Source organism: Ceratotherium simum, chromosome 11 (genome assembly GCF_057802395.1).
Source record: "Ceratotherium simum simum isolate JZ-2026a chromosome 11, ASM5780239v1, whole genome shotgun sequence".
In the NCBI taxonomy this organism is placed as follows: Eukaryota; Metazoa; Chordata; class Mammalia; order Perissodactyla; family Rhinocerotidae; genus Ceratotherium; species Ceratotherium simum.
Window position 1 is genome coordinate 7,711,183 of NC_141910.1, and position 20,707 is coordinate 7,731,889.

General features: G+C 35.9%; 1 protein-coding gene and 1 pseudogene across 8 annotated transcripts in view; one reads left to right on the forward strand and one right to left on the reverse strand.

The window, feature by feature from the left end:
• The window catches only part of CTNNA2 (catenin alpha 2), a 1,067,853-nt gene that overhangs the window by 985,840 nt on the left and 61,306 nt on the right, over positions 1-20,707 (reverse strand). The gene's annotated exons all lie outside the window — the stretch shown is intronic.
• LOC106802956 (guanine nucleotide-binding protein subunit alpha-13 pseudogene) lies at positions 1,263-19,004 on the forward strand (annotated as a pseudogene).

Consider the following 20,707-nt stretch of genomic DNA (forward strand, 5'->3'; position numbering starts at 1 on the left):
AAACAAGAACAAAATGGATTAAAGACTTAATCATAAGACCTGAAACTATAAAACTCCTGGAAGAAAACATAGAGGAAAAGCATCACGACATTGGTCTTGGCAATGATTTCATGGATATGACATCAAAAACAAAAATAAACAAGTGGGACTATATCAAACTAAAAAGCTTCTGCACAGCAAAGGAAACAACCAGCAGAACGAAAAGGCAATCTACAGAATGGAAGAAAACAGTTGCAAACCATCTATCTGCTAAGGGGTTAATACCCAAAATACATAAAGAACTACTACAACTCAATAGCACAAAAAAATTAATAACATGACTGAAAAATGGGCTAAGGACTAGAGTAGACACTTCTTCAAAGAAGACACACAAATGGCCAACAGGCACATTAAAACGTATTCAACATCACTAATCATCAGGGAAATGCAAATCTAAACCACAATAACATATCATGACACACCTGTCAGAATAACTATTATCAAAAGAAAAAAGAAAAAAAAAAAAGACGAGTGTTGTCAAGGATGTGGAGAAATTTGAACCCTTGTGCACTGTTGGTGGGATTGCAAAATGGCACAGCCACTATGGAAAATGGTATAGACGTTCCTCAAAAAATTTAAAATAGAAATACCATATGACCCAGCAATACCATTTTTGGGTATTTATCAAAAAGAATTAAAATCAGAATCTCAAAGAGATATTAGCATTCCTATGTTCACTGCAGCACTATTCACAATAGCTAAGATATGGAATACCATTCATCCTTTAAAAAGAAGGAGATTCCGCCACATGTGACAACATGGATGAATCTTGAGGACATTATGTTAAAAGAAATAAGTCAGTCACAGAAAGATAAATACTGCATGATTCCACTTATATGAGGTATCTAAAATAATCAAATTCATAGTATCAAAGAGTGGAATAGTGGTTGTCAGGGGCTACGGGGAGGGGAAAATGGGGAGTTACTAATCCATGGGCATAAAGTTTCAGTAAAGCAAGATTAATAAGCTCTAGAGATCTGCTGTACAACGTTGTACCTAGAGTCAATAACAATGTATTGTACATTTAAAAAATTTAAGAGGCACATCTCATTTTTTGTTCTTATCACAATAAAATAAAATTAAAAAAATAAAAATAAAGCAAATAGGTCTCAGAACTAAAAAGAAAAAAAAAACACTAGGGTTCAGCTGTGGTTGATGACTAAGGATCTGTGGTGAAGCCAACCTGCATGGCTGTCTGATATTTGGACAGAAGTGCTCTTCACATGGGCCCAAGAAACAAGAAGGTAGAAGAAGGACTGAGAGGTGCTGGAACTGTGCTGAACAGGCGAGACACAAAAGTAGGGGAGGTGATGGACATGAGGAAGATGGTGAGTCAGCAATTCAATGAAAATGCCAAAGAGAGGGTCAGTAGGGACTAAGAAAGGAAGAGAAACCAAGAGCAGGATGATATGGTGAGAAGATTAATAGCCTAGGGATCATGTCTTGAGGGAGAAAAGCCTGGGCAATGAGAGTGAAGACACACTGCACTCACTGCAAATAACAAGGGCTGTGATCAGAGCGAGAGGCTGTACTTGAGAATTCCGAAAGTGAGCAAAATCTAGTGTTGACAGTTCTATGTTAACCCAAGACTGCTCCTTATGTTCTACAACAGTGTCCCAGTTGTGCCCATCATGTTCTACAACTGTAGCCATGTATTCCAGGTTCAGGAGAAGGTCAAGTGAAAGGTTGTGTTGTTCAAGGGTAAGGAACATCTAAGTAAATTATACTGAAAAAGGTGACAGCGGACGTGAAGTGCTGGTGAGTGCTCAGTAGATACATTCAACCATGACGTCCAGGCGGGGGAGGGGAGAAAATGAATTTGGGAGAGTTCTGACAGACTGAAAGTAAGCTGGAATTAGACTGTTTTGGTAAGGATTTTACACAAAGGTGAAAAAATACAATTCCATCTTGTTAAATTACTCCTGTATTTACTTCCTTTGCCCAGATGGGACATAATCTCCTTTAAGGACAGAAAACTATGCACAGTTTGTCTTCTCCATAGCCTAACATAATTCTGAGGATATTATGTAAGTACTGAATAAATACTTGCTGGGCTGAACACATCTCTGAATTTACCTCTGAGGGGCTCCTTAGAAAAAGATCCTTTAGGCATCAATTCTACTTGAAAATCAAAAAAGAGGCTCAGAGAGAACTTGGCTCGGGTAGAAAAATGAGTTACATGCAGAATCAGATCATCTGAGTGTCATGAGACAATCACTGATTATCTCCTTTTTGCTACATAAGTTATAAACTTTTTCTTTGGATCCATATAAAAATTAGCATAACATTACATATTATTACATAAGATTTTTGACTTTTAAAGGCAAGAATTTGTGGGGAGTGTGTGTGTGTGTGTGTGTGTGTGTGTGTGGTGCTACCATTTTGAACTTGGAAGAAGATCAGGATAAATTAAACAAACTATTTAAAAAAAAAAACCTCCCTTGATGGGCACTTCTGTTGCTTCCAAGTCTTGGCTTTTGTGAAGAACGCTGCAATGAACACAGGGGTGCATGTATCTTTATGCATTGGTGTTTTCAAGTTCTTTGGATAAATACTCAGCAGTGTTATAGCTGGATCATATGGTAGTTCTATCCTTGATTTTTTGAGGAATCTCCACACTGTTTTCCATAGTGGCTGCACCAGTTTGCACTCCCACCAGCAGTGTATGAGAGTTCCCTTCTCTCCACATCCTCTCCAACACATGTTGTTTCCTGTCTTGTTAATTATAGCCATTCTGACGGGCGTGAGGTGATATCTCATTGTAGTTTTGATTTGCATTTCCCTGATAGTTAATGATTTTGAACATCTTTTCATGTGTCTGTTGGCTATCTGTATACCTTCAAGGGACAAATGGATAAAGAAGCTGTGGTATATATACACAATGGAATACTACTCAGCCATAAGAAACGATGAAATCCAGCCATTTGTGACAACATGGATGGACATTGAGGGTATTATGCAAAGTGAAATAAGTCAGAGGGAGAAGGTCAAATACCGTATGATTTCCTTCATTAAGTAGTAGATAACAACAACAATAAACAAACACATAGAGACAGAGATTGGATTGGTGGTTACCAGAGGGGAAGGGGGGAGGGAGACGGGCGAAAGGGATAATTCGGCACATCTGTGTGGTGATGGGTTGTAATTAGTATTTGGGTGGTGAACATGATGTAATCTATGCAGAAATAGAAGTATAATGATGTACACCTGAAATTTATACAATGTTATAAACCAATGCTACTGCAATAAACAAAAAATTAAAAAATAAAAAAAAACCCTCCAATCTCAAAACGGTCTCGCCAAAACAACGGAACTTTCCCATGCACATGATCAGCTGTTCATCTGGTACCACTGGAAAAAGCAACTCATCAGTTGACATCCTTTAGAGAGAGAGAAGAAAAGAAAGTGAGAGTGAGTGAGTGAGAGGAAGAAAGTGAGATGATTTAACTTTTTAATTCAGAGAAGAAATAGATTAAAACCAGCTCTAATCACCACCTTTGGGGAAAAAAAATAAAAAGGAAGTAAAAAGGAGAAAAAACAAGTTAGTCAATATCAAAAGAGACAACCAATAAAGCAAGACACTGTCTACAGGAACATACCGTAAGAACAGGCTCCTCGTAGATGAAATGCACATTAGTTTTCATAGAGCAACACCAGTACTTCTCTTTCTCTCTCTCTCTCTCTCAAAATATAAGACTCTACAGGAGACCAATATCCCCTCAGAACTTTTGCTCTTTTAGGCTCAGAAAGACTGGCAAAGCTAAAATAAAATGGAAACCTGATCCACAGACAACCAGTCATCAGCAGAGTTTTTTCTATGATTTTGATGGGAAGGGACTCATTAGAAGAAATGTCACTGGAATATTTTTGTATACAAAGGTAAACAATGATGCAAAGTTTAAATAAAGTCAAGTCTTATGACACATTCTGCTGTTTTGCCCCCTGCAGAATGAGTCTTTCTCCATGAATGTGTCTAATACATAGTAAACCATGTCACTAGGGGTGATAACGCATTCAAGTAGAAACATTCCATCATACCACTTGTTTCAAACTGTTTTTCTAAGTCATGGTTAAAAACAACACAAAATAGCATTTATGAACACATTCTACTGACAATCCACTTTCACCTAAATTGCCTTATTTGATCCAGTCATTCCCAAATAGTGTTCTGGTACAAACCAGAAAACTACATTAAATGATCCAATATGAGGTAATTCAAATTAAAATTTCACAGGAAAAATTCAAATTACCACATTTATTGATGGTAGAATTTTTAATAGTTTGCTTCTTATAAACAATAAAAGCCTTGGTTATTAACTTACATTCAATTTTTATGCTGAACTTTTGAATTTATATACCAATGTAAATACATGTTCCATGTCTCCTAAAGCAATATAAATACATAGAGGAGAACAGAGAAGGAGTAGGAGATAAAACAGCACCTTACATTTAGTCCTTGTGCTTAGAGCAAAACAAAACGGTGAAACTGATTATCCAGGAAGCGTCACTTTCATCCGAAATGACCAAAAATTAAGACAAGCTATTTTTGTATGTTAAAAGATTTACATAATATCTCATTTTCCATTAAATATTCAGATAAAATGTAGCTTTCTCCCTCAACTGATAAGTTTTAAAAAAGTGAACTACCAATATTGCAAGACAATAACATTTACTGCAGCTCTTCTCATCCTATATTAAGAAAAAAGTAAAAGAGTCACATATTCCAGATAAACAGGTCTCTATCAGCCATAGAAAAGGTCTTTCCCTGAAAAAGCAAATATAATGTTAGGTTTTTTTTTTAAAGACACAAGCATAAGTTTTAAAATATAAGTGTAATGTATTTATGGAAATATCTCAAATTGAGAAAATGATTGAAAAGAATAAAGGAAGGATACTTTGCCACCCAGTCATTCCTTTGGCATGCAAAGTTCTCCATACCAATATTTTATATTAAGCATCACCCCATCAGTTAGAAAATATCAAATGGCTCCTAAAAATCTGAAGACATTCAATAAGCTAAACTGCGATAGGTTTTCATCATATTTAAAGAAATAAGAACACAGGCTGAAGAACTGTTTTAAAATATAAAAATCTTTGCATTCCCTGAGAAGTACTACAAAAAACAGGAACAAAAAAAGAAGTCCTTTCATATACATATTTATATAAGTGTATGTTTGCAAAATATGGACCAGCACAGTGTGATTAAGCATATGTTTTTAAAAAGTCTCTGGGAAAAAAAGCACACAAGCCTCCTCAAAGGAGAAGTTACAGCAGGTGTAACAAATTAAACCTGTTTTCATTAGGATTTAAAGAAGTCTTTACCTTTTTATTCCCTTGCAGTCAAACTTAAGGGAAATATTGGAATGCACCATCTGGTAATAAATAATAAACACTGGGGGGGGGGCAGTCTGAAGAGTTAAGTAATCGGACATCCTAGCAACAATTATAGAAAGCAAAGTGTCATCTATAGTGAAAATACTTACTTTTTGTATACCTACAAGAGGGAGTTCCAAGCTTTGCTCTCTAATTAAATTGGAAGACTGAACACATTTTTTGTTCTACCAAGATCAGTCTTCAAATTCCTAGAAAGTTAGAAGACACCTGCAGCTCAGTGAGACTGTGAACTCTGTCAATTTGATGTCAGCCTTAACAGACATTGCTAAGTTCCCCCTCCTTCCTGCTACTCTTAGGGGTAAACTGGAAAAATATCTGGAAATTGCCACAGTAGAACAACCAAGACTCAGGATGAACATCATTCTTGCCTTAATCAACAGGAGTGCTATTTAGCACATATTTCACTTCCTTCTTTATAATATAGAGTCTAGTTCCCAACTTTTCATTTTCTTGGCTGAGCCTAGCTTAGAGAAAGTCTTAGAGAAACACAGTTCTTCCCAATAATATGTCTCCTATCTTGTAAATAGCAATGGGGGTAATGGGGGTTAAGGGGAAAAAAAAGGACAGTTAGCGGAAACAATTCACATCATTTTGAGTATACAAAGATTTAGGAAACAAAACACACACTTTTAATTTATAAACCAATGGGTATTGTGATGAGGAAAACATCAATTATTTCTTTTAAAATAAAAAAGATAAATAATTTTTTACAGGCTAAAATTATAGAACATCTATCTTATTATGCAGAACTCTGACTCTCTAATCACCTTCCCAAGCAGTGGCAGAGACCCAAAATTACTTCCAGAAAAAAGCCTTGGCTTGCTGGAGGCTCGGCCATGTGTCCTGCTCAGACTCCTCAATCTTCAGGACAGAATGTCATTCTTGCCAGCTAACAGTTTAAAGTGTACAGTTAACATCACAGAACTAGGACTCTTTCAAACCCATTGCTCACCACTAATACCAATTGCTAACATTTATGGAGCATTTACTATGTGCTAGGACTTGGCTGATCCCTCTCACCCATTGCCCATTTAGCCCTCCAAATACACTATGAGGAAAGAACCATTACTTTTCTCGCTTCATCATCCCTTCATTAATTTATCTGAATCATAAGGGGCTAAAAGGTCTTATATCCACCTGACTACACAGGTTATTCTCTGTACTCCCAAATTGTATTTAGATAAGTATCTAAGTATGGTATTAGATAAGTACCAATACTGTTTTCCAATATTTCGTGTGTCAATCTTAACTCTACTACTGCTCTGACAGCCTTCAAGACTTGTACGTTCGAAGTGTTCCATTAGTACAGGAAACTCTAAATATTTGTTGGATGGATGATGCTTCCCATCTCTTTTCCTCTCACAGTAGTTATCTGACATTTTTCTCAGTACATTTTCTGTAAAATTACTTATTGCATAAAATCCATATACCTATCAAAAAACATTTTTTTTTCTGTTCTATAAGAGGCTATGCTTTTATCAATTTCTGGGAAGGATTATCAACTTCAAAGATTTCATTTAGTTGCAAGATGCTTGAGAACAACAGGAACTCAAGACATATTTTATGATACAATTAAATATAAAAATGCTAAAATAAATGCAAATATATCTTTAGCTAGAAATAGAAAGCTCAACCTAAAGCTAAAGATCTGCTCTTACAAGAATTTAGTGGTAGGAAGTGAATTAGAAAAGATGATGAACAAGATAATGAAGGCTTGTCCAAGTGAAGTTCAATATTTAAATAAAACACAAAAAGAACAAAAAAGAAAAGTGCAAAGAAAAACCCCTAAACAACTAAAAAGAGGCAGGCTTTGTGGAAAAGAAAAACTATCAACAATGAAAATAGGGGTGAAATGCTGTTATGCTGTTAAAAAATAGGGAACTTGAGGCTGAAGAGGGGAATAAGCAGTAGTGAACCAGACTGCAAAATATAACGCAGCTGACCGCAAAGCTGACAGTGCCGACGATAATAAATAAGAAGGGAGGCCCGGGTTAGGAGGTGACATTTTTGACAGAAAACAATCAAAAGAATGCTACACTCTTGACAGTTTGATAATATTTGAAGATTTACTACACAGCAGAGAAGGCAGCGATGTGCAGACAGCTACAGGTCTTCAGCATCCTGTGCAGACAGCAAGTGAGACAGTGTGTGCACAGGATGCTGAAGGGTGACAATCACCTCAAGAGTTCCATTTCCCTCTAGGGGTTCCTTTTACTCTAAAACTGATATTTTTGTTTTTGAATGAGTTTTAGGTCCCAAATGTACTTAAATACACTATTTTCTGAATCTCTTTTAGGGAAAAAGAAACAGAATATAGGCTGAGAACCAGGAGGGGAAACTGAGGACTGACTCCTAAAGTAGGTTTGGCCGTGTTGCCTGACAGAGTTGAGACTGGAGTGAGAAGCAGATGTAGCCAGCACAGAGTGCAAGCCAGATCAGGCAAGTACGTCTCGCTGTGCAGGTACATTCCTTGCTGGACCAGGAATTGAAAAGGAAGAAATCACATCACTGCTGAATTTTCTTAACAAAATGTCATTTATAGTTGCTGGCTAGCTCTGAGACAGAGAACCATATATTATACCAATGCCATGTTTCCATTCTTTATATATTACAGTAATGTAACAATAAGAGCCAAGTCTTACTTAATGGAGAAAGGCCAGAAGTAACGACAGTAAACTCAGGAATAAGAAAAGCATGCGCACTACTGCCACCACTATTTATTTAAAATTGTTTTGGAAGTGTTATACAACACAGTTAAGACAAAGCAATTCGAGACATAAGAATTATAAAAGAAGAGGCAGGATTATCTCTCATTGCAAATAAATATCTTGAAAATCAAGAAAATCAACTGGAAAATTACTGCAAACAGTAAGAGATATCGGTAAAATAGCAAATTCATAAATTAACATGCAGAAAATAACAGCCTTCATACATACAAACAAAAATATACATTTTAAAATCTAATGGAACAAAAGGTATGACATAATAGCAACAAAAAGATAAACTACTTAGTAATGTGAAAAACTTAAATGAGGAAAATATTTAAACACTCCTGAAAGATCAGAAATAGACTTGAAAGAAGAGAAAGAAATTACATGTTCTTGGATAGAAACACACATTATCATAATGTTGTCAATTCTTCCTAACTTATTAATTTATATCAATTCCCATGAAATACCACCAGGTTATTTTTCTTTTTCAGAGCTAGATAATTTTCTGAATGTGAGACTGTTGCATACACAGACACACCACAGAACCAGAAAAAAATGTTCAGAAACCAGATTCAAGTACATATGAAAATCTATGCACTTCTATACTTTGTTTTCCTTTTTGATAACATTAATATAGCCTGAATTTGAACTAAATAGGAATCGCTGAAATCGACTGAAACACAGTGAATGTATAAAACCCATGAATTCATAATGACACTCAAAGAGAAAGACAACAATAAGAAAGAAAAAATTCACTATCACCACCATCACCCATTATCACTGGAAATTTCATGGAAACTAACTCCTTCCTCTGAAAGTCAACAATTCCAACTTTTCTATATAAACTCTACTTTAGGGTTACCAGGTAGCCCTAATAAATGAGGAAAAGTCTTCCTTTACAGAAGAAATCCAACTGATAAACCCAGAGGAAGTGGAAAATTAGAATATGTAACTATTTTGTAATATCTAATTAAATAACTAATTCAGGAAAGGGAAATGTATGAAACCATTAGATGAAAACTTGATGGGCTACTTTACAACGGAAGGATAACACTGCCAACATCCAAACCCAATGTCAATCAGAGGTTATGTGCCCCCTGAAGTGATGCAATGTGAGAGATAGCCCATGGAGCATTCCATCAAAAAAATAAACTTGAAATCGAATCAAGTTCTACAAGCTAATTTCTAGCTTATAGGAATGATGAAGGATTGGGGATCAAGTTAAACAACAAAATGAAGAACAAAAAACAAGACATTTTAGTTTCCTCAACCCGTCAAGGCAACAGCACACAAATGGGTGGGAGAGAGGCTGGCCTTGACTAAAAGAGGGGTAAGAAAAACAATGCATTTGAAGATTCTCAAGGTCATTAGCAATTAGGAAATAGAAATTAAAACTACAGTGGGATACCACTCTGTACCTTTTTGAATGGGTAAATAATATTTAAAAAATACTGAAAATAACCAGTGCTGGCAAATACATGGAGCCACTGGAATTCTCACATATTGCTTTGGGAAATGCAAAATGGTACAACGACTCTGGAAAACAGTTTGCAGTTTTGTATAAAGCTAAACCGACACTTACCACACGACTCAGCAACCTAGGTAAATACTCCTAGACATTTACCCAAAAGAAATGTCATTTATATACAAAAACCTATATGTAAATGTCTACATCAGATTTATTCATAATCACCCAAAAAAACCCCAATGACAAAATATCCCAAATGTCCATCATCTTGTGACTAGATAAACAAATTGTGGCAATTATGATGGAATAATGTTCAGCAGTGAAAAAGGGACAAGCAATAAAGGCTACAACATAGAGAATTTAAAAATAATTATGTTAAGTGACAGAAGCTAGACACAAAGACTATATACTACATGATTCCACTTATATGATATTCTGGAAAACAAAAGACTATAGGGACAGCAAAAAAGATCAGTCGCTGCAAGGAAGTAAGGTAATGGGGAGGGAACAGACAACAAGGAGCATGAGAGAACTTCTTGATTATGGTACTGGTTACACAACTGTAAACATTTGTCAAAATCGATAACACTGCACATCTAAAAGTAAAATTTACTGAGTGTAAATTACACCTCAAAAAACCTGACCTTAAAAAGAGACAGAGAGTAAGGGAGAAGGGCCTAGGAGACGCAACAACAAATGCAACATGTGGAATTTGTTTGGATTCTGATTCAAACAAATAAATACAAAACACATTTTTTAAAAGCAAATTGGAAAACCTAATTGTGGTTTGAGTATTAGATGCAACCAAGAAATTATTTTTAATTTTGTTAGGTGAGATAGTGACATCCTGGTTATTTTTTTTTAAAGCCCATATTGCATATTTTTAAGAGATGCACATAGTACCATGTAGGGTTGAAATGATATGCTTTCAGTTATTCAGAAAAAAATAAGAGACCAAAAAAGGGAGACATTTAAAAACTGGCAAAGTTTGTATAATTCTAGCATCTAGGTAAAGAATACATGGCAGTTAATTACAAAAAAAAAGTCACAAAACAGCACTATTTTGTGTATGTTTTAAAATGTTTATAATTAAAAATTAAAATTATAACAGCAAACATTTGTTGAGCATTTATTCTGTGCCTGGCAATGTTTTAAGTACTTTACACGTTAACACATTTAATGCTCATGACACAGCTAAGTACAGCTATAAGCCCCATTTCACACATGAGAAAACTGAGATACTCTAAAGTTTTAAAAATTTCCCAGTATCAAGCAGTCAGCAAGAGGCAAGCAGGCTCAGCCTACATTCTTAAGCACTCCTAAATGGTAATGCACCTTGCAAGGTTTGCTTACAGTCAGTCTTTGTAATTTCTCTTAATTTGGTTGTCATGTTGACACATTCAGCTATATATCTTCATTCTCATAACTTTTTTAATTCTGTAATTTCACACAAAAGTAGAGACACCATACTGTCTGCAATTCTCTAAATCATAACAACAGACCTAGTTAGATTATGAAAGAAACTAAATGTGAAAGTTAATTTAGTATATAATTTGGAAGATAATAATAACATTTGAACTATTACGTGTTTTTTGCCAGAATGATTTAGTAAATGATAAAACTGATGACTCCACTGGTTCCTTTTCAGTTTTATAGGCATACCTTCCATTCCATTTTTCTATATGCCTTCTCTTCCAATTACTGATAATGAAGAGGTATACTACCCACAAAACTATCCTAAACAGGCTCATGAATATTTAGTAAGATATTTTTGTATAGAAATGGCTAATCACTATCAAGTTTAATGGGAGATGGCAAAGAACTGGTCAACCCATGGACTTTCAGTTCTGTCTTTTTTATCTTTGGGAAAAATTATAAACTCCAAAATCTAGCAAAATCAAAGTCACGGCAGAGACTAACATTTCTTTTTTTGGATTTGTCTTCACTGGCAGGAAGTTAGAAATAACCACAGGGCTGTATGTGTGATCCTTCTCTGAGGAACACCTCCAAGAGGAACATTTAACAAGATTATGGAAGGATTTAATTTGCACAAGAAAGTTCAGCTTATTCATCTAGAGAATAATGTGAGGCAATCCTAACAGCAGCTTGCTTTTTAGAGTGGTTATCAAGAAGTTAACCAGGGGGCCAGTCTGGTGGTGTAATGGTTAAGTTCGAACACTCTGCTTCAGCAGCCCAGGGTTCACAGTTTCGGATCCTGGGTGTGGACATATACCACTCGTCAAGCCATGCTCTGGCAGCGTCCCACATACAAAATAGAGGAAGATTGGCACACGTTAGCTCAGGGACAATCTTCCTCAAGAAAAAAGAGGAAGATTGGCAACAGATGTTAGCTCAGGGGCCAATCTTCCTCACCAAAAAAAAAAAAAAAAAAAGTTAACGAACTAACATTTTTGAGAAGTTAAATACAGCTCCTTTTTGACAGAAAAGGAAACACTGGTAAAATCAAGTCACTCCACATCAAAACTCAAAGCTTTACATGAGGGCCGGCCCCGTGGCTTAGCGGTTAAGCGCGTGCGCTCTGATGCTGGCGGCCCGGGTTCGGATCCCGGGCACGCCCCAAGGCACCACTTCTCCGTCCAACGCGAGGCCGAGTCCCACGTACAGCAACTAGAAGGATGTGAACCTACGACATACAACTATCTACTGGGGCTTTGGGGGGAAAAACATGAATAAATAAAAATTAAAAAAAAAAAAAGCTTTACATGAATTTTGATTTGAATCAAGGATTCTGATTTTTTTCCTCATACATAGACACCAGGTAGCAATTTGTCAATATTACCCATTCATCAGGAAATACACTCTAGGAAAAAGATGATTTAGTTTAGATTACATAGGTAGCCAACACTTTGTTTTTTCAAATATGAAAAATCTCTTATTTAAGAACTAGTAGTCTTCATAAATTTTATTTATTTCTCCTTTGTATACATGACCAGTTAAAAGGAAAAAATTAGTTATCCCTTATATTAGTTCTGAATCACTGCTATAACAGAATACCACAAATTCAGTAGGTTAAGCAAGACAAATTTATAATCTTAAAGTATTGTAGGTCACAAGTCCAACACAAGTCTCAACAGACAAAAATGAAGGTGTCAGCAGAGTTGCATCCTTTCCAGAGATGCATCTAAGGGAGAATCTGTTTCCTTGCTCATTTGGGTTGTTGCCCTAATTCAGTTCCTAGAAGTTGTAGAACCGTCTGTATTTTCTTGCTGCCTATCAGCTGAGGGCTGTTCACAGCTTTTAGAGGCCACTGCATTCCTTGGCCCATGGCCTTTCCTCCATTTTCAAAGCCAGAACTGGCAGGTGGAGTCCTTCTCACATTGCGTCTCTTTGAACTTCCTTCTATCATTAAATTTCTCTCTGAGGACAATCAGGAAAAGTTCTTAGCTTTTAAGGACTCACATGATTAGATTGTGCTCACCCATATAATCCAGGATTATCTCCTCAATTCATGGTCCCTAACCTCACTCACATCTGCAAAGTCTCCTCTGCCATGTAAGAGAACATATTCACAGGTTCTGGGGATCAGATTGTGGACATCTTTGATGGACCATTATTCTGCCTACCGCACTCTTTGATAGTACAGATACACATCAGAATTTGAATTAAATTTCTGCTTCGTCAATGTGAATTTTCAGACAACCTTGCCTTGGCTCCATTCATTAAGCAACTGGTAATACTAAGAGCAGGTAAGGAGGCAGTGGATAGTGAAGCCAATTTCAACCATGGAATTTTTCCCAGGCCATTTCACTAAGAACCATAAAGAAGTCATTAACCAACCTGCATTACTCAACAAATTAATTCTCTTTAAAAAGTATTCAAAGGCATGGGTAATTGTAGTCAATTCTAAACTTCTGATCACCATAAAATCCTAAGTATCACCATGCTGCACTTACAAAATTTCATACAAACATGAAGAAGACTGTTGCTTTAGTTGATCCTCATAAGTGTATGCTATGTAAAAGTATAGCTGCCACTAGCTGTCTTGAAATATTGAAATTATTGCTAAATTCACTGCCCGCTAAGATTCTCTTGAACTGGTATGAAAGATATTTCACAGCTGCCAGCGTTCAATCCCTCTGGCATCTTGCAAATCAAAACATCAGTTTCTAAGGGTATCCCTTCTATGAGAGTAACAGCCGCCAAGAACGAAATTAGGGGTGTGTTCCTAAAAGTTACATCACTTGGAAATTACCAAAGTGGTTTATGTATGAAATTCTTTATCATGTTGTGTTTTTCTCCCTCTAGAGGTGGGAGGGTGAAACTATTTTCAGTTCTGCCTAATTTCTGTCACTTAGATGTCCTCCAGTTAGCACTCCATTCCACCTCCCTTTTTACTTTTTCAACATACATTTATTTAACGACTCCTGGAAGCCAGGCATAGTTCTGGATACTGGGATTTGATAAATTCAAAGATAAAACAAATATATTTCACGAGTATCTAGAAAAAGGTGACAGAGGAACTGGTGGATTTCTGAAATTTCCCCATCTTTCACATCAAGAAGTAGAACCTAAAAAACATGGGTTTCCAAAATCTAACCAAGAGATGGGGTTGCTACAATGGGCGTCTCTTGACCAAAGGTCCAGTTCACACCTACTTGTCCTTCCTGAAATAGTGGTAAATTCTGTACTAACATCCGGGAGCAGAGCATTTGCCATTACATTTTCTGTTTTTAGTGTCAGATGGCCCACAAGCTTGTGGCAACTTTGTTCAGAAAAAATATCCTTCTTTTGTGCTGAAGAACAGCCAAAGATTTGGAAATTAAACCATATTGTCCTCACTTCACCCCACACAAATAGGATTCTATTTTAAAAGCGTAGGCATTATAAATATTTAATTTGAATGACAAAACGAAGAGTGAGGAAAGATTATATTATACTATCCCACTGGTGGAGGAGTTCAGATGTCTAATGGGCCCTGTAAGCACCTTTAAAACACAGGATTAAATCTTTGATGAGACCTTGAAAAAGTAGTGAACCCCTGTGGCCAGGAAGGAGACCCAGGGCCTGAAGACATACCAGCATTACTACACATGGCTTAGAACCTGACCTGGCACCAGATTACAAAATGAATAGAATTCTAAGAACAAAATAAAAAGCAGGGCACACTTAAAACACAAAAAGACTGAAAGGAAGGAAAATATGCACCAGGTGGGAAGACTAGATACAATATTTACCTAGCTAGATATTAAAGGTTTAACATAAATCGGCAATTAAGATAAAACGTACTGACTCGGAGACTGTGCAACAGACCAGGACAGAAGAGAGCCAAGGAACAGACCTGTGCTATATGGAAAATCAACGCCAGGCAGAGGGTGAATGGCAGATGCATAGGGAGAAGAAAGATTACAAATGCTACTGGGACAACTGGTTATCCATACAATGAAAACAAAATAGATTCTTACCTGACTCATACCTAAAAAATATATTCTAGACAAAGAATAGATCTGATTAGAAAATGAAAATTTTTTAACTTTAAGAAGAAAATATAGGAGAATATTTTTCTGCCTTTAAGATTAGAAAAGAATTCCTAAACAAGATGCCCTCCCCTGAAAAAGAAACCCACAAAATCTAAGTTAAAAATATGACAAATTAACTATCTTAAAAGTGTTAGCATCAAAAGACCCCATTAAATAATAAAATGGCAGGCTATACACACCAAGAAAAATATTTAACCTTATACAACAGACAAAGAAATACTATCTTGAAAATCTAATGAAATTCCACATATTAATAAGAAAAAGACAAATGGCCTAATAGAAAAAAGGCCCAAATATGGAAACAGGAAGTTTATAAAGGAAAATGAGTAATGAAATACGTACCTCTAGTTATGGAGAGACTGAGATGCTGCTGCTAAGTGTTGGGGTATCTTTCATTCATTTACAATATCCATTCAAATGTTGGCAGTCTGTGCCCACTACTCCACATAAGGATTTCCACATAGTAGCTATTCACAACTCAAGGACTACTACTCCTTATTGAGGACATTGACAATGTTAGTTTGTCTGAGCTTTGTTTAAATAATCTATCCAAACATTTTTCACTTTCATTTATCAAATGAATTTATAAAAAGTGATAATTTACATTAAAGTATCAGATGAAAAGGACACAACGTAGGGACTGAGTTAAACTTAGGTTCTGCCATTTTTAGAAGAGCAAATATATTTAGCTCAGAGTGATTACATGAAGCAAAACTGTCATAAACACATGCAAAGTGCCAGCACCATTGCAATGGTAACACCTTAAAATACACTTGCTTTTATACACTTGACCTAATTGGATTTCAAAATCATGAGGAGCAGTCAAAGTTATTTTAAAGCATCAAACTAATTAATGTTTTAAAATAATTTTTAGGCTATCTACAATAAATGATTTAGAATAGATAAAAGTAATTCTCCCACTAATCAAAATACTACATGATTTACTTAATTTTTGTAACTTCTTTAAGCCTGAAATAAGTTGTAATAGTCTGCCTCAAGCTTGAAAGGGCAAATGTCACTTATTTTCCAGTAACTCATCATATCATTGCAAAATGACCTAAAATAACATTTCTAAATGAAAACTACATCTTTGTCTGACATGAATCAATATTTTTATGAAACTTGGCTAAATAAACATGTATTTATTAAAATTACCAAATAAATTTTGATGTAATTAAATATCTTTTAATGCAATACTGGAAAATTTAATAAAAAATGAAATTAAATCAAAAATACATCACTGCTTCAAAGAATGAAAAAAGCATTATATATTTTGAATCTTCTTGTGGGTGATAAGCAACAATCCTACAATGAAGTTCAATTATAAGAACTTCCAGGTGACTGTAACATCTTAATACCATCTAAACACAGGCCTTAAGCAAGTGAACCATGGTTCTCACACAAACATTTTAAATTGAGCTGCACTAAGATCAAACAGGAAAATAATGAACTCATTCAAGCTTAAAGAAAGCTATAATATAAAACCTGTATGAAGAACATGGCTTCAAAGCTATAATATAAAACCTATATGAAGAACATGGCTTCACATTTTCACTAACTTAAGTAAAATGAGCTTAAGTTAAAGTGGAAGTTATGCTTTAATAGTTTTTAGTAGGGATTTCTTTCCTAAATGATGCATAATAAAGTAACTCCATTTGAGAGAACAAGGAAATCTCTGATCTTCTTCATTTATGAATGAAATACTATAATTTATTTTAAGAGCAAGTTTAAATGCATAAGCCTTTTTATTTAAACTCTGTAAATAACTGACCTACATATTTTACAACAGGCTCAACGCCCATTGAAGTTGTAGGTTCAAGCACAAGAGAAAAGCAAACACTAAAAATGAATGGTGTCGTCTATTAATAAGCATGCACACCTCATAAATGTAATTTCAGATGTACTAATATCTAGTCTTATGAACAACCCATAAACATATGAGCCTTGACTAACAAAGTGATGAGATTCTTGTTCTGGACTCTTTACATGGAGTCAAACTAAAGTTAGAAGGTATAACCTTTTTGAACAATAAACAAAGTAATGTGGGTGCTTTTCTAAACTGAGGTATAAACAACATAAATAAAAAGCACAGATATTTGTTTTATTGAGTTGTAAAAATTGTATACCCCAATATAACCACCACCCCAAGCAAAATATGAAAAATAGAGAAAATGTCCATCCCCCATAAAGTCTCCTTTCTCCCTTGGTAATAAATTACTCTCACTCCCCGCAGGTAAATATGTTTGATTTTTTTTTTTAACAAAGCAAATGGAACTAGACATCTAAGTATCTTTTCACTGGCAATTTATTGCATTGAAATTGCCACTACTAACAAATTTTAAAATTCATTTGGAAATGTTTTCAGAGCCTGAATGGCGACAAACTTTCATCTTTTAAGTGTTTCATTATTGAAAAAAAAATGTCCAAAGTCATTCACAAATAAGCCTTAAAAAAGGGTAATTACAGAGAAGAAAAGAGAGGTGACATAGTCCAGATACCTAAGTGCCAAGCACTGGGCTAACCACTTTAGATTAATGTTCTCATTTGGTGTTCACAGCAACCCTGGGAGGTAGCTATGGTTATCTTTATTTTGGAAATGAGGAAATTGAGATTCAATAAAATTAAGTAATTTGGCCAGGATTCTTCATTTGTAGAGCCAGGATTCAAGGCCAGATCTTTTACTCCAAAACAGATGCTCTTGTACTAGGCTCCAAGCAGACTCTGTACAGTGGTTAATATTGTCTGGAGTAAAAAATAAAACATCAGGACTTCCTGTCTCTCTGTCCATGCTGTCAGTACACTTACTCAGCTGTGTGGTGACAGGAGGCAAGGCCGAGCAGCAGCAGAAGTCCAAGGACATGGACAAATGCCTGTCCCAGGAAAAGTCAGACCTACTGGAAGCAGTTCGTGAAAATTCTGCTGCTGGGCATGGACAAGAGCCTTAAGTCCACCTTCCTGAAGCCAAGGTGGATCATCCACGGGCAGGACTCTGAGGAGCGCGTGTGAAGTGTTCCGCCCAACTCTCTACAGCAAGGTGATCAAAGGTATAGAGGTGCTGGTAGATTTCAAGAGAAGCTTCATATTCCTTGGGGAGGTAATTAAAACCAATTCAAAAGAGAAAAAATGATGGCATTTGACACCTGATCACCCATCACGGCCCAGGGAATGGTGAAAACACCAGGTTTTTGTTTTTCAATATCTTTCTGCTGTAAGAGCATTATGAGCAGATAGAGGCATACGGAATCCCTATGACCAGCATCGATAATTTCAACTAGGTGAATCTGTAAAAATATTTCCTTGAGAACAGTTAAGCATGGAGAGCTAGATTACATTTCATCACAAGAAGATATTCTGCTTGCCAGAAGACCTACCAAAAGGCATTCATAAATACAACTTTGAAATTTAATATATTCCTTTCAAGATGTCTGATGTAGGTGGTCAAAGATCAAAAAGGAAATGTTGGTTTGAATACTTCCTTCCAGAATATGACATCAATGCTTGTTTCCTCAAGTGAATTTTGACAAAGTGCACGTGGAAGACTGACTGATCAATTGTCTTACAGAATCTCTGAGCATTTTTGAAACGATCGTCAATAATCAGGTTTTCAGCAACGTCTCCATAATTGTCTTCTTAAACAAGACAGACTTGCTTAAGGAGAAAGTGCAAATGGTGAGCATCAAAGATTATTTGTTAGAATTTGAAGGGGATCCGCACTGCTTAAGAGACGTCCAAAAATTTCTACTGGAATATTGCTGTTACAAATGCCAGGACAAGTAGCAGAAGCCCTTATAGCACCACTTCACAGGACTTTCAACACGGAAAACACCTGCCTTTGCTTTCCGTGATTTGAAGGATACTGTTCTTCACAACTTTAAGAAGGTTATGCTACAGTGATGCACAAAAGACTTGCTATTCTAATATCTTTTTGCATTTTTAATGCTTTTGTTTGTTTCATTTTTTTAAAATAGCAGTTTTAAAACAGGAATTAGAAAAATCTTGATTCTGTGTTTAACTTCTTGGAAATCTTAGTCCCTCGTCTGCAGACTTTGGTTTGTGGCTGAAGCCTGCTGAATTACACACTGCCAATATCTGCTGAAGTTCAGGTTTTGATCTATTTAACTACAGCTTCAATTTGAGTCAAGTTGTAACTTCCCTCAGACCTCAGACTAGGTATATTTCAGGCTTTAAATTCTTCCACTTTTCAAACTGAATACTCCTGTAGTGCCAACTACTGGTGTCCTTAAATACTTGTAGGAATGAGGTTAAGGACAAGTAGAAAAAACAAGGCATCTTTTGTCTGCTTATAGACAGCAGTAACAAACATTACCTATCTTTATGGGGCCTCCTACTTTGAAAGGGATATTGGAAAACAGTTTGATCTAAGGAATGGCCTTCCATCGGTTTACACAGATTCAGCCTTCATGTTTTTAGATGGCTTGTATACCCAACAGTTGTTTTGTCTTTAAATTCTGTGGTTTCTGAAGATAATGTTCTTAGTATTTTCAAGTTTACATATGGATTTCTGGGTGATGTTAATGAAGCATTCACAAGTGGTATAGAGGAGCAAAAGGCAGACAAATGCTATATATAATGCTTTGATCAAAAGGAAACAGTGAAATATAATTTTCATTTTTCATATTTAATTATCATGTAATTAATGTACCATATGTGAAACCTTCTGGCCTAAACAGCACTAAAAACAGCAGCAACTTGGTAAGAGAATTTGTAAATGAACACACTCTTTCCAGAAAATTTTTTTTAAAATTTAAAAAAATTAAATGTCACTCTACTTTAATAAAGCTAATTTTCTTAGCATCAGAGACTTTTACAGTTGAAGGGATATGACGTAATATATAGATCTTATAATTTTAAAAATAAGGAAACTAAAGCCCAGGGCAGAAAGGAATAAAACTGAACATAAAACTCAGTCTCTTTACTCCAAGTCTAGGTTCCTCTCCTCCACATCCACAGTTTTCAAATATCTTTAGTCTCAACATTTTCTCAAAAGTAATCAAATGCAGAAGTTTGGTGTAAAAAACAGACCAAAGCAGAGATGTGCAGGTTGAAGCTGCTGGGGACCCCAAGTCCCAGTGCACTCACTCTCTCTTCCCCCTCGTATTTTCAGGAATCCCTAAGGTTTAGCAGAACACAGTTTGAAAACCATCTGTTCTGCACTGTGTCATCTCAAAAAATAAATCTGGAAGAAAGCCAAGTTTAAAAATGTGAAAAATTAAACATCAATGCAGAAGACCGATTACAGTGCAACACAACAACATAAGAACTGTCACTAGTTAGCTTATGATTAAGCACCAAATGAATGAGGCTGAATATGGGCACCTGAGGAGCTCAGAAAAGGAAACATCACAGCGTACTGCCAGTGGTCTGGAGGGAGGTACCAAAGAGAAGGGCTGACTTGGGTTGTAAAATTTCGGTAGTATGTGTTGAAATAAGAAGCAGGTAGTTGTGAAAGAGGAAGAGGTATGGGAAATAGCATCAGCAACAGCACTGGAACAAGAAAGAACAGTATAACTTTAATACAAGTGAGGAGACCACCACAGCCCAAAGGGTGGGCTGTGGAAGCTGAAAAAGGTGAAGTG